The sequence below is a fragment of the Schistocerca cancellata genome, chromosome 1, assembly GCF_023864275.1.
Source record: "Schistocerca cancellata isolate TAMUIC-IGC-003103 chromosome 1, iqSchCanc2.1, whole genome shotgun sequence".
In the NCBI taxonomy this organism is placed as follows: Eukaryota; Metazoa; Arthropoda; class Insecta; order Orthoptera; family Acrididae; genus Schistocerca; species Schistocerca cancellata.
In genome coordinates this window covers 587302695-587325322 of record NC_064626.1, presented here as the reverse complement: position 1 = coordinate 587325322, position 22628 = coordinate 587302695, and positions in this window count along the sequence as shown.

The following is a 22628-nucleotide window of genomic DNA, read 5'->3' as shown; positions in this document are numbered from 1 at the left end:
CTATTAAGTCCTGAAGGTAATTTAACACTCAAAATTATCAATCTAAGGATAGCTACTCTTTTCTCTTATTTCTGAATTATTTAATTGTCATTATTTCTGTCTCACATTAATTAAATAACATTGCTAACTCATTTCAAAAAACTCTCTTCCAATATAGACATACTTTTTTTCTTTATCAACATTTGCAATAACACACTGAAATTTAAACTCTTTATAGCATAGCTTTGTCTGCTGATAATTCTCGTTAATACTATCTTTAAGCTTTCAGTTCGGGATACTCGGGTTGTACAATATGTGGCAAGGACCCTGTCTAGGTCAATGATAAGGACAAGTAATGGCTAAGGCAATTCTGGTAAAAGTCACGTTATTATTGAACAGTTAGAAACAGTTTCGACACTGGTCCACACAGATACACCTCTAAAGATGGAATAAATGTTTGACCTGTGCTCGTCGGTGCGGCGGATTGCGGGCAGCGAGATAGCGAGAAGCACAGCACACATGCAAGCACGGCTAAGGCTCTCACTGCATCGGCACTTTCCTTCTTCTTATCGTCGTAATCTTTCCAATATTGTGCCTAAGAATATAGCCATGCCAAGTAGTTGTCGGAATCGGCCCATCCGAGGCTCAATGGAATCCACTTTTCCTAGATAGCCTCCTCGGTACAGTACATGTTCCTCTGACCGATGCCCAACTCCGACTATCTTACTGAGTCCGTTGTGTCGAACCGCGCCAGTGTGCGTTTTCCCGCGCTCCCTGTCTCCACCTTTTCCCGCTCCCCTACAGGTAGGGTATTCACCACAGGTTTTCTACTACACATATCCTAATGCATTACCTACGTATGGACCAAGTGTATAAATTGCAATTTTCACATCTTACAATAGTTTTAACATTAAATACACTTCCCTTTGATTATCACGGTGCTTGAAATCTAACATAATAATAATATTCATTTCAAAAGTTGCTCACAGTTTCTTTAACATAACGATACGAAAAGAAAAAGACATCCAAAACATTGCTTACATTACTTTACATAAATTCAGAAAGAAAAATTTATCTAAATTCATAAAGAAAAAATTATTATATGTACAGTTGTCGTTACAAACTCTTCTAATGAACAAGTGCTCACAACTTTTACGGCATGCATTTTAGAGAGCACGTTTACTGGATATTTTTTTCTTGTTTCGGTCCATACTACCACTTCCAAAACGTGGAAAGCAAAGAGCTTGCAGTAGAAGATATTTTTTTCACATGAACGAAGATCAAGAACTGCTAATAGCTCATCCTGCCGGAGTGGCTGAGCGGTTCTAGGCCCTACAGCCCGGAGCCGCGCGACCGCTACGATCGCTGGTTCGAATTCCTGTCATATCGCGGAATATTAACCATCACCTCTGAAACACCCCGTACATGAGTTTCAAATGTTCTAAATTCAGAAACACTGTGTAGTAATGACGAATATATTCAGAATACTGATACACGATTTGGATAGTGAAATACATACAGCTTGCCTTTTCCTTGCACGTATCCTGCGAACCATTGATGAAGGGTAACAAGCACACTTCATATTCCAAGATCTCAAGGAAAGTTTGACACGAGAACCGTAGATCACTGATGTTGGTCCAAGCATACGGTTTAGGTTCCCAGACATATGAGAGGCCCGAAGAGTTCATAATAGAACCCAGTACATTGTCCTTGATGGCGAGTGTTCATCAGAAACAAAATTATCTTCAGGAGTGCCCCAGGTTAGTCTGATAGGACCCCTCCTATTGTCTGTACACTTAAATGAACGGATGGATAGCGTGAGCAGCAATTTACGGCTATTAGCTGATGACGCTCTGGGATACGGAGAAATGTCGCTCAGTGACTGCAAGAGGCTAAAGCATGACATAGACAGAATTTCTGATGTGGTGTATGGCATCTTTCTCTGAATGCAGTTAAAAATAAGTTGAAATAGATGACTTGAAAAAACAATCCTGATACGTCTAAATACAACAATCATGGTGTGCTGCTTGATACTGCCACATTAATTAAGTATCTAGGCTTACTGTTACAAAGTGATGCGATATAGAAAGAGGACGTGAACTATGTGGTACGTAAGGCGAAAGGTCGACTTCGATTTATTGGGAGAATTATAGGAAAGTATTGCTCAACTACAAAGGAGATCGCTTATAGACCACTTCTGCGACCCAGTATTGAGTACTGTTAGAGTATTACGGATCCCCACAAGGAAAGAATAAATGAAACGTCGAAGCAATTCAAAGGCGCACCGCGGGATTTATTACCGGAAGATTCGACTAACGTGAGGGTACTACGTAGATGCTCCGTGAACTCAGATTGGAACTATGGAGGGAAGTTCTTTACGTAAAACCGTATTCATAAAATTTAAAGGACCGTAGTTTAAAGGTAACAGCAGAACGATTCTGCTGCCACCAACAGACAATTTACTTAAGCGTTTCGAAGACAAGATAAGAGAAATTAGGACCCGTACAGAGTCACATACACGGTGGGTTATCCTTCGCTCCGTGTGTTAGTGCAACGGGAATGGAAATTACTAGTTATGTCACGTGGTATCCTACACCGTACGTCATATGGTAACTTGCGGGGTATTTCTGAAGATGCAGATGTACACAGATGCCCAAAATTAAAGCAACAAACAGATATTTTGCAAGACTTCTGTATTTTGGGCAACAAGACACTATAATCAGGTGATAGAAATGTAGAAACAATGTGGAGAAAACTGAATGTAAACGACTGCAACATGCAGAACAGTGGACGAAAATTTTCTTTGTTTTTTCGAACTTAACAGATTTGTGCTTACATTCCGACAACTAGTTAATCTGATCACTACTGGGTGTGACCGCCTCTGGCAGCAGTAGAGGCCTGACAAATACGGAGCCGGCTGTGAACAACGTCATCAATGTAATGTTGAGGCAGCAACGCCCATTCTTCGTGTGGAGCTACTCGCAGGTCTTGGAGAGTAGTTAAGGATGTTCACGTGATGCAACCCGTCTCCCTAGTGAACCCCAGGCATTCTTAGTGAGATTGAAATCGGTGGAGCGAGCAGGCTAGGTATTGTTCGTAATATCTTCCATTTCCAATAAAACATCACACACTCGTGCAATATGAGGTCGAGCACTATCGTCCATTAAGACGAAGTCGAGATGCACAGCACCTCGCAACAACCGCACATGAGATCTCAAGACCTCGTCACGGTACCTGACAGATGTCAAAACTTTCCGATTCACCTGTACTATTTCATGAAGAGATGTTAGAGACGTGAACATAGACCCTGCGCACACCATTAGCGATCCTCTTCGATATCGGTCTCCTTCCACAATATTTAGATCTCTAAATCGTGTTCCACATTTCCTTAAGATGTGAATCCGTCGAGAATCACTCGAGACCAAACCGGGGCCTACCTGTAAAAAGAAAGTTGGCCCACTCTCCGACTTTCCGTGACGCTTCCACTCTAGACGTTCCCTCTGTGAAGATGCGTCACACATATAGCAGGGCTGCGACAATGAAGATCACTCTGTCGAAGCCTTCTCTACACGGTCCGGTATAACACGTCCAGTGAAGTCTGCGAGGTCGGATGCCAGCTGCTACGCAATACTAATGCGGTGCCATCATACCTTTACAGAGAAATAATGGTCCTCTCTTTCTGATATCACACGTGATCGACCTTACACTGGTCTCCGTGATACAGTTTGGGTCTCTATAAACCGTCGCCACATCCGAGAAGTAACAGAACGAGTCAAGTGATGCCATCGGGCCCCATGCGTTAGTGACTGTCTTGCTACCATTCTTCCCATTGCCCTCCAATGCTGAGTTTGGTAGGTGTCTTTTCTGTGCCATAGTGCTCCGTCTGCGACTGTGTAAACAGAAATATGTTTGATAGATGTCCTGACATCATAGTTGGTGTAATATTCCGTAGTCCGAAATACCTTCTTCCGGGCAGAACACGATCGTACGGACATCTGTTGACAGTTCGTGTGATTATACCGTGAACTAACAACAGGACGGGGAAACTGCGGATTGTTGCTTTAATTTTGGACACCACTGTAGATGTGGTGCAGTGGTCGACCAGTCACGTTAATATTATGAAAAGGCCGCTCAGTAACTGAAGCAGATGAAGGCTGAAACCGAGAGCAACGTGAAAGTACGTGACACTCATAAAACAATTCTCTTATAAAACAATATTTATGTTTTCAGCTCTTCTAGTATTAACGGATGCACGGTTGGCTGTGTCACGTCCGCAATGAAGCAAAAACAGTTACATAGCCACGGCGGCGGCGGTGGTGGCCGTGGTGACGGGCGGCCTGCGACAGGCGCGGCTGCGAATTGCCGGAATGAGCGACGGCTCCATCTGCAGCCGGGGATCGTTACCGCGTCTAACGATGACTGATGAACGCGCCTCCATCGTGTGTGTCGCGTTACACCGTGAACCACCACCTGAGGGGCACGTCGGCAACGGCGTCGTGGTGCGGCAGCTGGGGTGCTAATGTGAATTTATAACAGGCTCGGGGTCCCCTCGCCTGCTCCCCCATATACCGTAACCCATCATTTGAAGTGTGCCGCTAAGGTATAAGAGGTACTGCTATACGCTTCCGAAAATGAAATAAGAGAATTACTATTGGCCGATATTCTGTACAGTCTGGTGAATGCAACTGAAGGTTCCACTGGAAAAAGGGGTAGGTAAGTTCTCAATTTTTCAGGATAAGCCTTCTGCACCAAATGCAATTTTTAGCCAACCCTCTTGAAATCTAAGTTTACTATAGCCTTACTTATACTCGTTAGATACCTCTACAAGGTTTTAGTACAAACGTATTGTAACAACATAAACAAATATTATATCGAATAACTTAAATTTTTTGTAGGGAAAAAGGGGGTTAGTCATTATGAAAGGGGGAATGTCAGTAAATCTCCCTAATTCGTTATCTTTGTTAGACCTAATAAAGTTAAAACTAACTACCAGAATTATTTAAAACGTCATTAAATAATATAACAAACACATGTACAAAAAATTATTATTTATGAAAAAGCCTTAAAAGTCATGAGACAGAAAATTATTGACTAGAATTAATTCTTTATCTACAGAACAAAACTTTGTAGGCCCAAAAAATTTCTTTGTAAACTATGTTCATTCGTTGTTTATTCATTTCCGCACTGGGTCTAGTTTTTAGCACTTGCACTTATCCGTTTTAGAAAAAAAGAGTGTCATCTTGATGACACGAATTTCTTGTTACGCTTTTGTCCTTTTTCCAGTTTTGGCAGCTGGTAAAAAACTGCCTAGCCTCTTCTCCGCAAAACATCTCTAACTGTCTGGGAACATTTACAATCTGTCCCTAATTCATGAGTGGATGATAAAAGTTTCTGTCTCACGTAGGAAAATCGACCTGTTCCCTTCCTTTTCTTCGTTGAATGTGACCGTTGGCTAAAGGTGATAGTTTCCTCATGTTCATCTTCCATGTTCACTTCCACAGTTCAGTTAAAACGTAAAACAAACTAAACAATTCACACAACACACAAAGCACTAACTTAACCTCTCCAACAGCTCATACTCAGCACCTGATAATCATAGACAATGGAACGTAAACAACAGCTGCGACCAGAGCTGCCAACTGGCTAACTCCCTTTTTTCCTAGTTTCGCACTGACTTACCTCCTTTTTCACGTGGACGCTTTATTTTTAACCATCTGCAACCTTTAGACTATCTCCCTTCTTTGCATGAAACAAAAACTGATAAAAGAAGCTTTTTTGACTGAACCTCTTTTACCCATGGACTCTTCAATTGACAGCGACCAGAAATTGAATGTAATATCAATATCAACAAAATTAATACCAGGGTAACGGAATATAGTCGTATTAAATCACAAATAGCAATTATGTTAGACAATGATCCAAAGTCTCCAATAATTAGTGTGGTTATTTTTGCACCAAAATAACGACTATGGCAGATATAATTAGGCTGTAAGATGCAGACTGGAAGTATCAATATATTTTTGAATAAAACAGTCGGGATCGCTTATTACAAGTTCTTTATTTAAGAGGTTTCGGCAGCTGCCCACATGTATGAAAAATCTCATACTATCGTTATAAAGGCAGGGTTCCTATGGAAATAATACTACAACGTCTGTAGCATACTGTATAGAATTTATTATGATAATAGTTGCTACATAAAAGACAGAAACAGTCATGACGGAATTACATAGTTTCTTTCGTAACACGTGTAACAAAACAGGCGTTTGCTTACCCTTGGTGGAAGTTGGTATAAAGGCACTAACAGTCTTGGTGCGTTATTACATTCTTAGTACTTTGCCTAACCTCTGTTTTTTGCAATTACCCAAAAATTCTCTTCAGCATTGATTTTGTGAGGGTTTGTAGTTCTTGCAGTGACATGTCGCCCACTCTTCTCGTACCGCACTTACCAGCTCTCATACGGTGTCAGATTGCCTTGTGTCGCGATAAACATGCCTTACAAATATTCCTCATAGGTGTTTCCACGGGGGTCATATCCAGTCTACTCGCACGTGAGGGCAAGACATCGATATCTTTATCATCAAACCACCTTCAGTTCTAACACGAACGTGCACAACTGCATTATCATGTTGTACATTAGACATTTGTTCCGTAGGTCCTCAAACACTCTAATAAGCCCTGTTTCAAAGACCTCAGAGTATAGTGTTCAGTCAAGAAAAATGTGTGATATACCCTTAGCTCAGAATGCTACCTAAATCATAACACTTCACCACCAAAATTTCTGCTCATTCTTATCCGCTGCTCTATTCTCAGTCCATGTCAATAGTAGTGAAATCCATTACTGAAGATCACTTTATCCCACTGTGAAACCAATGACGTATGTTTTTCCGCAAACTCCAGTGTAGCCTAGCTTTGTTTGGGTATTAGAGCAGGTGTCGGGAGCAGTTTCTTGACTGCAAGAATTTGTCATTTGACAAAATTTGTAACTGACGTCTGGCAAGTACTGTCAACTGTAAATCAGCAACAAGATGATAAGGGTAACAATTTGGGCCCTAGCTTTCCTCATAAGAAATCACTTAGACATCTCAAACAATTCTCTAACTAGACCATATTTTATGTTCTGTCCATGTTGTGCTCCCAGTCCTAAAAAAAAAAAAAAAAAATCATGTCCTTGAATGGTTCAACTTTATGGCGACTTCATAATTAGAGAGTCCCATTTCCTTGTTTACACTAACTTTTGCTTTTTTATCTCATGATAACGCCTTTTGAGTGGCTTTGTCGCAATTATGCTTTATGCACACAATATACACTGTCACTAATAGTGTCTGTTATCTGCAGTAAAGGCGCACCTACTCACACGAACACCACACAGAGCCAATTGCCTTAATACTGAGTTCCAGCCTCTACCACATGATTCGTTGATGTCTTGTTATATACTATACTACTGACATCAAATACAGTTCCATCTGATTTCATTTATCAGTATACTGGATCTCATATATTAAATACACCCTGTGCACTATTATTCCAACTGACGATGTTAATTTTCCTTCGAATATCGATGCCTTTATTCTGATTTCCAATACTGTAGTACTGGCACAGAATTTTCTTTTATAAATTCTAAGCTTTTTGTTATTTGTTAATGGCAATAGCCGAAACATCATAGTAAATAATAGAATTTTGATAATCGATGTAGACGGTTTGATTCGCAATGATATTGTACGAGAAAATCATTTCCTTGATTAATACTAAGATAAGTTCTTCTGACAAAAAGAGAAACACCGTAACGTCCAATATAATTTTAAGTGTTGGAAGACTTGTCAAAATATTTTTCTCTTGATCTTAGCATTACAAGGACATAAAATTTGTTCGATAAACACTGTAGACAAGAACAGAAACTTTGAAATGTGGTGTTACAGAAGAATGATGTATATTTGATGAGGATATCGGTTACAAATGACGAGTTACTGTCTCGAATTGCGGAAAAAAGAGACGAATAGTACAATGTATGAGTGAGATGCATAGTTTGATAGGTTATCCTGAGGTATAGGGAAATAAATTTTCTTAACGGACGGAAAAGTGAAGAGTAAAATTCATAGTGGGATGCTACGGCCTGAATTAAGTAAGCCCACTCTAACCAGTTAAGTGACAATATATGTGCAAAGATCAAGAGACACCATAAGCTAGGGTACAGAGCTGCGTCAGGCTTGGTACTGGACACGACAGCAATGACAACAAAAACATATACAAGTGACTCTCCTTTCAAGTCCCAATGAGAAGGCGGAGAGAATAAATTCCTTTAAACTTGCGTGTCAGTTCCTTTTGAAGTCAGACCAGCTGAAAGGCATTAATAGGTTGAGGCTGAAATAATTAGTGGGTCTGCTGCGAACGTTTTCTCACAGAAATTTCAAGCACATTTTTGCGAAATACGGGTCGCTATTCTTCGATTGCCTATCGTTCACTGTTTTCGACAAATTCTTTTAGACCTGGCCGCCAGTGAAACAGGAATTTACCGATCTACTCTCCTTCTGTTCAGTATATACGTCCTCCTTGTTATTATAGTTCCTTATGGAGACTCTCTGCAATGCTCTGGATAATTTTTCCTAAGCAATTCTTGTATTACTACACAGTGTTAGTACCGGTTTCTACTAATAACGGGAGGCCTATAATTTTCTTTACCCCCAATTTTAAGTGATCATACCAATTAATACCTTTAAGTTTTGTAAAACATATCTGACTCTATTTATAACATGCTCCTTCGGTAATGAAAGGCTGCTACGGTTAATGAGTACCATGAACTGCATGACTTTACAGTCTCCTACAGTGAGTAATAGTAGCCACTCTACGATACAATCACATTCTTTCCAGGCTACAGCCGGATGTTATTATTGAAGATGTGACTTTCACGATTAAAATATCACTATCACAATATACTACATAAAAATGATGTTTCGGTAGAACTTACATTTGTGTACCAAACCTTATTTCTGGGTTCTGCTGGTATGTCTGATTTTGCCGTGAATTGTGCAAACATTGCACGGTATGTCTAGTAAAGATATGTGGATGAAAGTTTGTTGAGTTGAAATGGGAGAATATCTCCGAAAAGCAATGAAGTTCAGAACATCAAACATATGGTCGTATGTACATGGAATGGGCTGCAATCATTCAGCAGAAGTCTGTTTAGATTTGAATCACCAACAAATTCTCAGTCTGTTTCAGTTGTAATGATTTGTGGATGGTCTTCATGAAGTCATCATGTTCTTCAAATAGCACCGAAGCTGAAGGCAGCTTTTAAGGAAATTTACGATTTTAATTACTTCACTTGATTATCTCTTTATTTTTCCGATATTATCTTAGCGACGGAAGCTTTCCCATTTGGACTAATAAGACAGGCAGCGATATTTTGTTTATGTAATAAAATGGAATACTTAAAGCCGCCCTAACAAAGTTATTCGTTATATGGCTACCAGTTTCGATGCTGAAGTACACTATCTTCAGGCCTTAACGGAGGCTGAGATGTTAACTTCACCGGATATCCGCTTCCGTCAGTGGCCGATATTTATGAACTGATTGTACAGACTACCTGATACAAAGATGTTGTGTCTTCAACCATCAATTACTAACTGACTGACGAACATTCACTATAGAATGTCAAAAGATACGAGTCAGTGAAGCAGTTCTGTTCTCATAACTTGCAACACGGGACAAACGAAAAGAATGACAAGAATAGTGAATAGTTCTTCCCTAAAAATACGCTGAATTGCCTCTTAGATGTTGAGAGATTTAAGGAAACATATCAGCATACGATAGCAGATACATTTTAGTTCAAATCCAGTTTGAAAATAGCGGATTTTTGTTCAAATGTATTATTTGAGTTCCCTAAAAATCTTCATGGGTTTTCCAATGCGCCGTATGTGACAGATTACAAGCAGGGAAACGTCACTATACAGACTTGAAGCAGACGTCCTCAGCTGCCAGAAATTCACCGTGCCAGTCAGTTTTGCATTTACATCCATACTCCCCACACCCGTGCGATACTTCTAGAGGAGGATAAATATTATTGTACGAGATACTGCTTTTTTCTTCCCGTTACATTCACCTATGGAACGGAGTGCGAGTGACTGCATAAATGACACTCTGCACTTTGTAATTTCTCTAATCTAGTCATCCCAATCCCCAGAGGAACGATACATCGGATGCTGTAGTATATTCCTTGGTTTCTCTACATTAGCTCTTTGTAGGCAGACTTTCGAGGGATAGTAGACGTAAATGTTGGAGTCCGTTGTTTCATATCTGTCAGCATTCCCGTGACGTACGTGGTTGAGATATGTCAGCTATTATTCATATTTCCCTTCTTTCTATACGCTTAGTATCGCTTGATAGTCCTATTTTTTATGGCTCTCACACTCTTGAGCAATATTCTAGGATGATGTAAGGTAGTTCTCATTTATTGTTCCGTCTCAATAGCACATTTCTATTTAGATTACATGTTTCGATCACTCTGGAACTTCTTGAGTAAGCAACGCCTGTTGGCCACTCGGTATCACATGCCAGAGTACAATACTCTAATATGCATTATATTGTTTCATAGGATACTAAGTTTGTGCGTTTTGTGGCGTGTGCAAATTTACTTTCTATAATTGCACCACTTCGAATTCTTAACGGGGACAGAACATCTGTGCATTTATCTTCAGATCATAGTTACAGATATGTACAGTCACTGACTTTATAACTCGTATTGGCCAAATGGACAGTGTCTTGATAGGAGGATATAAGATGAACATCAACAAAACAAAAACGAGGATAATGGACTGTAGTCGAATTAAGTCGGGTGATGCTAAGGGAATTAGATTAGGAAATGAGACACTTAAAGTAGTAAAAGAGTTTTGCTATTTGGGGAGCAAAATAACTGATGATGGTCGAAGTAGAGATGATATAAAATGTAGACTGGCAATGGCAAGGAAAGCGTTTCTGAAGAAGAGAAATTTGTTAACATCGAGTATAGATTTAAGTGTCAGGAAGTCATTTCTGAAAGTATTTGTATGGAGTGTAGCCATGTATGGAAGTGAAACATGGACGGTAAATGGTTTGGACAAGAAGAGAATAGAAGCTTTCGAAATGTGGTGCTACAGAAGAATGCTGAAGATTAGATGGGTAAATCACATAACTAATGAGGAAGTATTGTATTGGATTGGGGAGAAGAGAAGTTTGTGGCACAACTTGACCAGAAGAAGGGATCGGTTGGTAGGACATGTTCTGAGGCATCAAGGGATCACCAATTTAGTATTGGAGGGCAGTGTGGAGGGTAAAAATCGTAGGGGGAGACCAAGAGATGAATACACTAAGCAGATTCAGAAGGATGTAGGTTGCAGTAGGTACTGGGAGATGAAGAAGCTTGCACAGGATAGAGTAGCATGGAGAGCTGCATCAAACCAGTCTCAGGACTGAAGACCACAACAACAACAACATTGGCCAAATACGTCCCTTCACACATCCCTGGTACACGCCTGAGTCTATATTTCCATGTGTAAACATCTCTCCACTTCCACCAAAAACTTATCGTCCACTCAATGTACTGTAAGTCTTAAGCAGAACACCCACTGATATGAAGTTCGGTGGCAACATTTATAGCAGAGGTTCGCAGCATCATGTGCACGAGAAGTGGAATTTACACTGAGCGTTGACAGAGAGACGTTATATTGGCTGACCCAGCTGATTCACAGTGGCGATTACGAGTATTTGTGCACTTGAATGGGATGGCAGTTTTAGTTAAAGGACCATAGCTGAACGAGTACGGCCCGTGTCATTTGGTAATTTACCGAATGTCACCGTCCTGCCTGAGGGTTTTCATCGCGGGAAGAGAAGGAGAGTGCTAACGAATAGACGGTGATCGTTACGGTTTGACACGCAAATACGTGACAGCTTTGGTATTAGTGTACACCAATGATAAATCTAAATTAACAGTAAAATATCTTCCGCTCCATTAGACCGGTTAGTACAGCAACCTTATGCATAATATTTGGATTAAAAATAGTTCTTGTTCTGTTTATTGTCTTATTAACAACGCGTTTTGCCATCGTGGGGCTTCTTCATATTATTACAGAAATTAAAAAAATTAGCAAAAAATAGCGTATGTTCGTAGAATACAAGATTCTAGACTTGAGTAAAGAATTGCTACTAACACTAAGGTTTTGACGATAGTGACAATTCCTCATTCTCATATAGAATTGTACTTCGTTAGGACTACACCTTTTGTTTTTGTTATTTCATTATGCCTACAGACAATCTGAAGATGCTCCAAGTAGGCGAAACGCGTTGTTAATAAAACAATAAACTGCAGCTAAGACTGATAATTTTTGTATGGTATTGGTCACACGCTGTCGAAGAATATTATGTTCAAGTCTATATTGTGAATGATACACTCTGTGCCCGGAGAGCAAATCTCTAGCCTTGCAAAGTGTTTACACTTCAAATTATTTTAAAATAAAATTTCATAACTATGCTATTGACTAAGATTAGCGAACTTTTACCCTTAGAGAGATTTTAGCTAAATCGTGATTCATGTCAAGTAAGGTGCTATTGGAATCGTATTGTGGTAAAACTGTTTTAATCATTTAAAACTTGATATTTGTTGAAGCATTGATAAAAACCTTGTTATTTACGTTATAGTTAAGAGTAGTATTTTACTCGATGGGGCTTTGAATTAAGATCTGTTGTAGTTTCGTTAGTTGGTTAGCAGATTACTTTGCCCGAGAAAGTTTTTTCCTCCCTTTAGTGTGAAATACTACCTCGTTTTATAACCGATACATTGCTTACTACGCATGTTTTATATTACTGAGGGTGTGATTCACAATGTATTATAATTAACCTGTACGAGACAGCCCGCTGCGCTTTTGGAGGTCGGGTCCAATGGTTGTTTTGAAGCTTATGGGCAGATGGATTCCATTTAGGAATTGTATCGAATGTAATGTTTACATCATACATGTCCTAATCGAAAATTATTCTTTCTCATGGTGACCTATATTCTTGTTTTTAAGTTGGCCGTTTTAATTAGAGTTATTTCATAAAATCAAATTTTGTAAGTATTGTACACGTTTATTTATCGATGTGTATATCTGGCTCCCTCCATTACTGAAATGAATTTTCTATATTATGGTGATTCTGAAATTGCTCAGTGGCAAGTGTGTGAACTGATAACAACGAATGGTAGTTATGAGATAGCTGAATGGCAATTGTGTGACTTCACCACAACGAATCATTCAGTGTTAATAACATGGCACCATCTTTTATTAGGACAATGGTGTTTTTGTTTTACTCATGTTAATTAGTGCATACACATTATCAAAGTATATTTTGTATCTATGTTATATATTCGACGTCTCCACATAAACTACTGAATCGGTTTTAACGAAACTTGATGCACGTATGACTTATTACTTGGAAACGAGCATTTTGGGCCACGTACCACTCAAAGGGACTGAGATGAAAAAGAAGCGTAGCTCCCGACGAGCAAATATCTAGACTATATTTACCCAGTATTTGAGAATTATAGCACTTAGTGACTAGCTAGTAACTATTGACATAACTTCAAACCTTTACGACGGCTGTTCTAGCTTACACTCCTCCACAAAATGGTGAGATGTAAAAGTGTATCCCTTAATACACGTTCGCTCTGACTCTATTCACAGAAAATTTTCAGACAGTATCCTCATACAGCACCGAATGCAGCTGCAAAAATATATTATACGATACATAGTTCAGGAGATATTACGTCACGAAAACGAAGACGCTACGAAAACGGTTGCACCATGCTTGGCGTTTTAATTTATTACTTCTTTGCTTCTAACTCTATTGGCAACACATTTCGCAAACAGTACCTCCAAATACCAATGAATGTAGCTGGAAAACTGTGTCATTGTGCGATTCATAGTTCAGGAGACATGACGTCATTAACATTAAGCTGCATGAATAGGTGAAATATATGTGACACGTGCAAACCTGTACAAAGCCGCCAATAAAAAACTTTTCCTAAACTCCCAGGTCGTTTTCTATCAGACTTGCTACACATGTTACTTACTAACTGGTAGAAACCACCAAATTCCTATTGGGATGAGGTTGACAATGTGGTGTTTTAGAAAGAATGGGGAAGGAGTATGTGGACCGACAAAGAAGGAGAAGAGGGAAATGGACAGAGAAATTGAAGAAGGTATGAACACAGATAGAGAGAAGGAGGAGGAGATTGACAGGACCGAGAAAGAGAAGAGGGATAGAATGAAGGAGAAGGAGGAGATGGAAGGAGACAGAGGGAGGGGCAGCAGAGAGAAAGGAGAGGAATATATTAACATAGAGAGTGGCAGGTGGATATCGGCAGGATAGGGGCAAGGAGTGGAAGGGTGTAAGGGGTGGACAGAGAGAGGAAGGGCGATATGGACAGAGAAGGGGCTGAGGAAGAGATGGACAGATAAAAGAGGCAGAAGGAGACTTATATGTAACGTATATTTTTCTGCCAATCCAGGATTCGGCCTTATGGCCTGTTCCGCTATCACCACTCTTCCTCGGCCTTTCGATATCTATTCTTCCAAAAGATTCCTATTTCATTGATCGTTGAGGGACTCACTGAGGTAATGTATGCAATACATCCTCTTTCTAATCCTTCTTTCATTGGATTACTTGTGTGCTTAAAGGTATGCCCCAGTTCCTTCATATTTTTATTTCGCTTTCTGTCTTCTATTATGTAGCCTTTCATTGATCTAAGGAATTTCATTTCCGATGTTTCAGACAGACATAGGTCTTTTGATCCCAATGGCCAGCTTTCTGCTTCATACACACTAAGGCAACAAGCCACAGGATATTTCTTAATATCTTCTCTTATCTCCTTTTGCCCTGCGTATTGTAGTAGCCCGATGTAGAATGTACTAAACAAATCGTTGAAAGTCCCTGCAGAAATACCGAGCCGTGTAAAAGTGTTACCATTGCATGATTTTGGACACGGATTCACCTCTCGTTCATGTCCAAAATATGGTTCAAATGGCTCTGAGCACTATGCGACTTAACTTCTGTGGTCTCCAGGCGCCTATAACTTTGAACTACACTCCTGGAAATTGAAATAAGAACACCGTGAATTCATTGTCCCAGGAAGGGGAAACTTTATTGACACATTCCTGGGGTCAGATACATCACATGATCACACTGACAGAACCACAGGCACATAGACACAGGCAACAGAGCATGCACAATGTCGGCACTAGTACAGTGTATATCCACCTTTCGCAGCAATGCAGGCTGCTATTCTCCCATGGAGACGATCGTAGAGATGCTGGATGTAGTCCTGTGGAACGGCTTGCCATGCCATTTCCACCTGGCGCCTCAGTTGGACCAGCGTTCGTGCTCGACGTGCAGACCGCGTGAGACGACGCTTCATCCAGTCCCAAACATGCTCAATGGGGGACAGATCCGGAGATCTTGCTGGCCAGGGTAGTTGACTTACACCTTCTAGAGCACGATGGGTGGCACGGGATACATGCGGACGTGCATTGTCCTGTTGGAACAGCAAGTTCCCTTGCCGGTCTGGGAATGGTAGAACGATGGGTTCGATGACGGTTTGGATGTACCGTGCACTATTCAGTGTCCCCTCGACGATCACCAGTGGTGTATGGCCAGTGTAGGAGATCGCTCCGCACACCATGATGCCGGGTGTTGTCCCTGTGTGCCTCGGTCGTATGCAGTCCTGATTGTGGCGCTCACCTGCACGGCGCCAAACACGCATACGACCATCATTGGCACCAAGGCAGAAGCGACTCTCATCGCTGAAGACGACACGTCTCCATTCGCCCCTCCATTCACGCCTGTCGCGACACCACTGGAGGCGGGCTGCACGATGTTGGGGCGCGAGCGGAAGACGGCCTAACGGTGTGCGGGACCGTAGCCCAGCTTCATGGAGACGGTTGCGAATGGTCCTCGCCGATACCCCAGGAGCAACAGTGTCCCTAATTTGCTGGGAAGTGGCGGTGTGGTCCCCTACGGCACTGCGTAGGATCCTACGGTCTTGGCGTGCATCCGTGCGTCGCTGCGGTCCGGTCCCAGGTCTACGGGCACGTGCACCTTCCGCCGACCACTGGCGACAACATCGATGTACTGTGGAGACCTCACGCCCCACGTGTTGAGCAATTCGGCGGTACGTCCACCCGGCCTCCCGCATGCCCACTACACGCCCTCGCTCAAAGTCCGTCAACTGCACATACGGTTCACGTCCACGCTGTCGCGGCATGCTACCAGTGTTAAAGACTGCGATGGAGCTCCGTATGCCACGGCAAACTGGATGACACTGACGGCGGCGGTGCACAAATGCTGCGCATTTGCGGATAGGGTAGGCAGCAATCTGTGGATGTTCGCTGATTATGCAGTAGTGAGCGGCAAGGTGTCGAAGTTGAGTGACTGTAGGAGGACAGAAGATGACTTATTAAAATTGTAGTTAGTGTGATGAATAGCAGGTAGCTATAAATGTAGATAAAATGCAAGTTATAGCTTGTAAATAGGAAAATTCGACGGCCAACTCCGCGGTTCCTGGTGTGTCCGCTGTGCCGTGCGTGTGATCATTGCTTGTACAGCCCTCTCGCAGTGTCCGGAGCAAGTATGGTGGGTCTGACACACCGGTGTCAATGTGTTCTTTTTTCCATTTCCAGGAGTGTAATTAAACCTAACTAACCTAAGGACATCACACACATCCATGCCCGAGGCAGGATTCGAACCTGCCACCGTAGCAGTCCCGCGGTTCCGGACTGAGCGCCTAGAACCGCTAGACCACCGCGGCCGGCCGTTCATGTCCCATAAATGTTTTATGCGATTCATGTCGGTTCATCTGGGTGGCCAAACCATTAGAGTGTTCTTCAGACTTGCCGCGAACAGATGTTACCCACTTACAAGGCGCATTTTTAGTCATAAAGATGCCATCGTAGTTTTGAAACACGACGTCCATGAAAGGCTGCAAATGGCCTCCAAGTGGTCGAACATAACCATTTCCAATCAACGATCGGTTCATTTGAACCAGAGGACCAATTTAGTTTTATGTAAACACAGCCCAAAACATTAAGGGTGTTAAAGAAGGTACGAGCGTATGGAGTAGGTTCACAGATATGCCCGTGGCTCATAGACTTCTTAAGTTATAGAAACTAGTATGTTGTCCTCAACGGTGAGTGTTCATCAGAGACAGGAATGCCCAGGGGAAGTGTGGTAGGAACGTTATTATTCTACACCGAAAACGATTTGCGGATAGGGTGGGCAGCAATCTGTGGTTGTTCGCTGATTATGCAGTAGTGATCGGCAAGGTGTCGAAGTTGAGTGACTGTAGGAGGATACAAGATGACCTAGTAAAATTTTAGTTAGTGTGATGAAAATCAGGTAGCTATAAAAGTAGATAAAATGCAAGTTAAAGCGGGTAAATAGGAAAAACTAACCTGGAATGTTCGGATACGGCTTTAGTATTGTCCTGCTTGACACAGTTGCGTCGTTTAAATATCTGTGCGTAACGTTGCAAAGCGATATTGTGGCAAGAAACGCGATTGTGGGACTTGGTATTGTAGGGAGAAATCTAGGAAAGTGTGCTTCATATGTAAAGGAGAAAACTGTAGTGCGACCTATTCTTGAATACCAGCAGATGGGATTAAAGTTATGGAAGCAATTCGGGCGGGCTGTTACATTTGTTACTGGGAGGGTCGAATAACACCCAGATGTTAAGGAGATGCTTCAGGAACTGAATTGGGAGTCTCTGTAAGAAAGACAAAGTTCTTTTCGAGGAACACTATTGAGATAAGTTAGATAATGGGTATTTCAAGCTGACTGCAAAACTATACTATTGCTTCCAACATACATTGCGCAAAAGTACCACGAATGTGAGATGGTAATAATACACTCCTGGAAATTGCAATAAGAACACCGTGAATTCATTGTCCCAGGAAGGGGAAACTTTATTGACACACTCCTGGGGTCAGATACATCACATGATCACACTGACAGAACCACAGGCACATAGACACAGGCAACAGAGCATGCACAATGTCGGCACTAGTACAGTGTATATCCACCTTTCGCAGCAATGCAGGCTGCTATTCGCCCATGGAGACGATCGTAGAGATGCTGGATGTAGTCCTGTGGAACGGCTTGCCATGCCATTTCCACCTGGCGCCTCAGTTGGACCAGCGTTCGTGCTCGACGTGCAGACCGCGTGAGACGACGCTTCATCCAGTCCCAAACATGCTCAATGGGGGACAGATCCGGTGATCTTGCTGGCCAGGGTAGTTGACTTACACCTTCTAGAGCACGTTGGGTGGCACGGGATACATGCGGACGTGCATTGTCCTGTTGGAACAGCAAGTTCTCTTGCCGGTCTAGGAATGGTAGAACGATGGGTTCGATGACGGTTTGGATGTACCGTGCACTATTCACTGTCCCCTCGACGATCTCCAGTAGTGTACGGCCAGTGTAGGAGATCGCTCCCCACACCATGATGCCGGGTGTTGGCCCTGTGTGCCTCGGTCGTATGCAGTCCTGATTGTGGCGCTCACCTGCACGGCGCCAAACACGCATACGACCATCATTGGCACCAAGGCAGAAGCGACTCTCATCGCTGAAGACGACACGTCTCCATTCGTCCCTCCATTCACGCCTGTCGCGACACCACTGGAGGCGGGCTGCACGATGTTGGGGCGTGAGCGGAAGACGGCCTAACGGTGTGCGGGACCGTAGCCCAGCTTCATGGAGACGGTTGCGAATGGTCCTCGCCGATACCCCAGGAGCAACAGTGTCCCTAATTTGCTGGGAAGTGGCGGTGCGGTCCCCTACGGCACTGCGTAGGATCCTACGGTCTTGGCGTGCATCCGTGCGTCGCTGCGGTCCGGTCCCAGGTCTACGGGCACGTGCACCTTCCGCCGACCACTGGCGACAACATCGATGTACTGTGGAGACCTCACGCCCCACGTGTTGAGCAATTCGGCGGTACGTCCACCCGGCCTCCCGCATGCCCACTATACGCCCTCGTTCAAAGTCCGTCAACTGCACATACGGTTCACGTCCACGCTGTCGCGGCATGCTACCAGTGTTAAACACTGCGATGGAGGTCCGTATGCCACGGCAAACTGGCTGACACTGACGGCGGCGGTGCACAAATGCTGCGCAGCTAGCGCCATTCGACGGCCAACACCGCGGTTCCTGGTGTGTCCGCTGTGCCGTGCGTGTGATCATTGCTTGTACAGCCCTCTCGCAGTGTCCGGAGCAAGTATGGTGGGTCTGACACACCGGTGTCAATGTGTTCTTTTTTCCATTTCCAGGAGTGTAAGAGATCATTCACAGACATACAGACAGTAGTTTTTCCCTCGCTCTGAGAGTGGAACAGGAAAGGAAATGTAGTGGTACGTGGTACCCTCCGCCATACGCCGTAAGGTATATTGCTGATCCGTAAGGTAGACTGCGGAGTATCGATGCAGATGTAGATGTGAATGGAACCACCGACTTGTTAACCTGGGTCTACGGCTTCGTGGGGTCTGTGCCACACCCGAATCCTGCCATCAGCATTTACCCACTGAAATCGGGACTCGCCTTTCCAGGCCATAGTTTTCCGGTCTTCTAGGTTCCATATGGCCTGATCCACTGCAATGGCTCAGGAGATGTGTCGCAGGCGATATCGTGCTGTTATCAAAGGCACTCGCGTCGGACGTCTGCTGCCATATCCAATTAATGGCAGATTTCTCCGCACTGTCCTAACGAATACGTTCGTCGTGCGTCCAACATTAATTTCTCCGGTTATTTCACACAATGTTGCCTGTTTCTTAGTACCGACAACACTGCGCAGACACTGCTGCTCTAGATCGGCAAGTGATGGCAGTCGTCCATTGTGTTGCTCGAAGTGAGAGGTAATACCTAAAATTTGGTAGTCTCAGCATACTCTGGACACTGTGGCTCTTGGAGTATTGAATTCTCTAACGACTTCCGAAATGTAATGTCCCATGCGTCTAGCTCCGACTACCATTCCGCTTTAAAATTGCCGTCGTGAGGCCGTAATCACGTGCGACACCTTCATACATGAATCACCCGAGCAAATGATGGCTCCGCGCATGCACTGCCCATTTATTCCTTGTTTGCGTGATACCATCGCCGTCTGTATATGTGCATTTCACTGTCCAATGGCCGGCCGGAGTGGCCGAGCGGTTCTAGGCGCTTCAGTCTTGTACCGCGCGACAACTACGGTCGCAGGTTCGAATCCTGCCTCGGACACGAATGTGTGTGATGTCCCTAGGTTAGTTATGTTTAAGTGGTTCTAAGTTCTGGGAGACTGATGAACTCAGATGTTAAGTCCCATAGTGTTCAGAGCCATTTGAACCATTGTGCAATGGCTCTCCATTCTAGTACTTCACCTTTATGGAATCACGTGTTGCAGATGGAGCATTCTCAATTCTAGAAACTTTCCACCATATATTGTAAGTTGTGCGTTAATTCCACCTAATCTAGGCACTTAACTAGTTTTTGTTTTCTTTAATGCCTGATTTGACTCTGTCAAATCTGTTAAATCTGTCTTGCATTCTCTTCCGTAGGCTCTTCTGTATCCCGATTGTATCATAATTTCCTGTAGTAATGTATCCAGTCCCTTTGAAGAATTTGAGCTGCGATATGCGTTTCACTTTACATACATAAGTTTTTTGGTTTCATTGTTCTATCTCATGAATTAGCAACATATCATTTATTGAAAAACGAACTGTATAAATAGGGATTTTGGCACGCCTAATATCTCTGGACCTATTCGTTATAGAAAGGTCGAGGCAACTGTTCTGGATAGCCCTTGGAATTGGGGAAATTTCTATACCAAACACAACGAACCACTTAGTATAACTATCTTACAGTACAGGGTCAATGTCTGAATATTGCACTCTTCTTCGAGCTTAGGCAAATGTAGCATATCGGTTGATTCTTTTTGCGTTTAATATTGTATACGGTGAGACTTCGGGGGATTAGTTACGGCACCATTAGTTCATGGGCGGTTCGTGAGAAAACCTTCAAAAGCCTCGAAATTTTTCTTCGTTTAGTTTGCATTTTTCGAGATACAAAGATTCAATGTTACCCCACTGCTACACGTAAAGGTACCACGTAAATTCCGATGTGAGACGAAGCATAAATAATAAATAACGGCAGAAAATTGCTCAGATTTTAGTGGCAACCTTCCCGTTCCCAAAAACATTTATCCGTTATCGATAAACACACCAAAAACTAGGATTTTAGGTAACGAAACAGAGCCGCTGATTCCTAGACGACTAGGCACATCAGCTACTGAAATTTTGACATATTCCTAAGATCAGGATCTCGAACCTGAAAATGTTTCTGATTTTCAGGGTTACCATATTTGTGTACGAAAATATACAAGTAATATCTGGTGCGTGGCTACATTACCGTCGGAAGGGTTTCGGGAATCCATGTCGTAGTACTGAGGCACATGCAAAATTTTTTGTGCAAGCAAAATCCGGTCTGAGGTGTAAAATTAGTACGTAGTATTCGAATTTCACGTAAGTAAACAAAAAAAATATTACTAAGCCACAAATTTCTTTTCATATAAGTGACATGAACTGCTGTGGCAAAGGAAAGATGGGAACTAGAGAAAAAAATATTTTATCGGAGCACAGGTAAGTTGAAATGCTAGTGTTTAAAAGACTGACCTAGAAATGTGGTTTTAGCTGCCCCATTCTACCGTCCTCATCGAACATTCAAATGGTACAAATGACTCTAAACACTAGGGGACTTAACATCTGAGGTCCTCAGTCCCCTAGACTTAGTACTACTTAAACGTAACTAATCTAAAGGCATCACACACATCCATGCGCGAGGCAGGATTCGAACCTGAGATCGTAGCAGCAGCGCGGTTCCGGACTGAAGCGCCTAGAACCGCTCGGCCACAGCGGCCTGCTCATCGGACATTCTTGAGCTCTTTTATGCTGAGAGAGACGCAGGCAGAGGCAATAAGAAAGAGAAAATTCTTAAATACTATGACATGGTAGGCATCGGTTATGGAACAGGAAGAGTGAAGGAGACGATGGTGGTGTGAAAGAAAGAGGAAGACACAGTGGTGGTCGAACATAGTTGACAGTGACGGAACAGTGCTAGGAAAAGAGTGAAGGAGACAGTGTCAGAGGGAGAGGAATAAAGAGAAGTAGAAAGTGAAAAAGGGTGAGAGCCAATGATGATTAGAAACGGAGTGTATTGCAATGACAAAAGGAAGAGAGAGATATTTACAGTAAGAAGAGGCCGCAGCAGTGGAAAGGAAACGAATGAGATAATTGCAGTAAGAGACAGAAAGAGGGAGACAGTAACAGTGAGATGGGACTGTAGTAGTCGTAGGACAGAAACGAGGGAGACTGTAGCTAACATAGGAAATAGTGAAGAGAGACATAAAGAGATAATGACCGTGAGATGGGTGGAATAAGTGAGTGAGAATGAGGAAGTGGGAATTGCTGGATGTTACCAAATTACAGCGATAGACCTATGGGTTTGAGTAATTAAAGACATTAGAGCTTGGGAGTTAGAGGTGAATTGCATTTAAAAAGGAACGCGAATATGTTAGCATAACCAATTTTATGGAAAAATTTTTCTTTGTGCTGTGGAAGGTAGAACCAGAA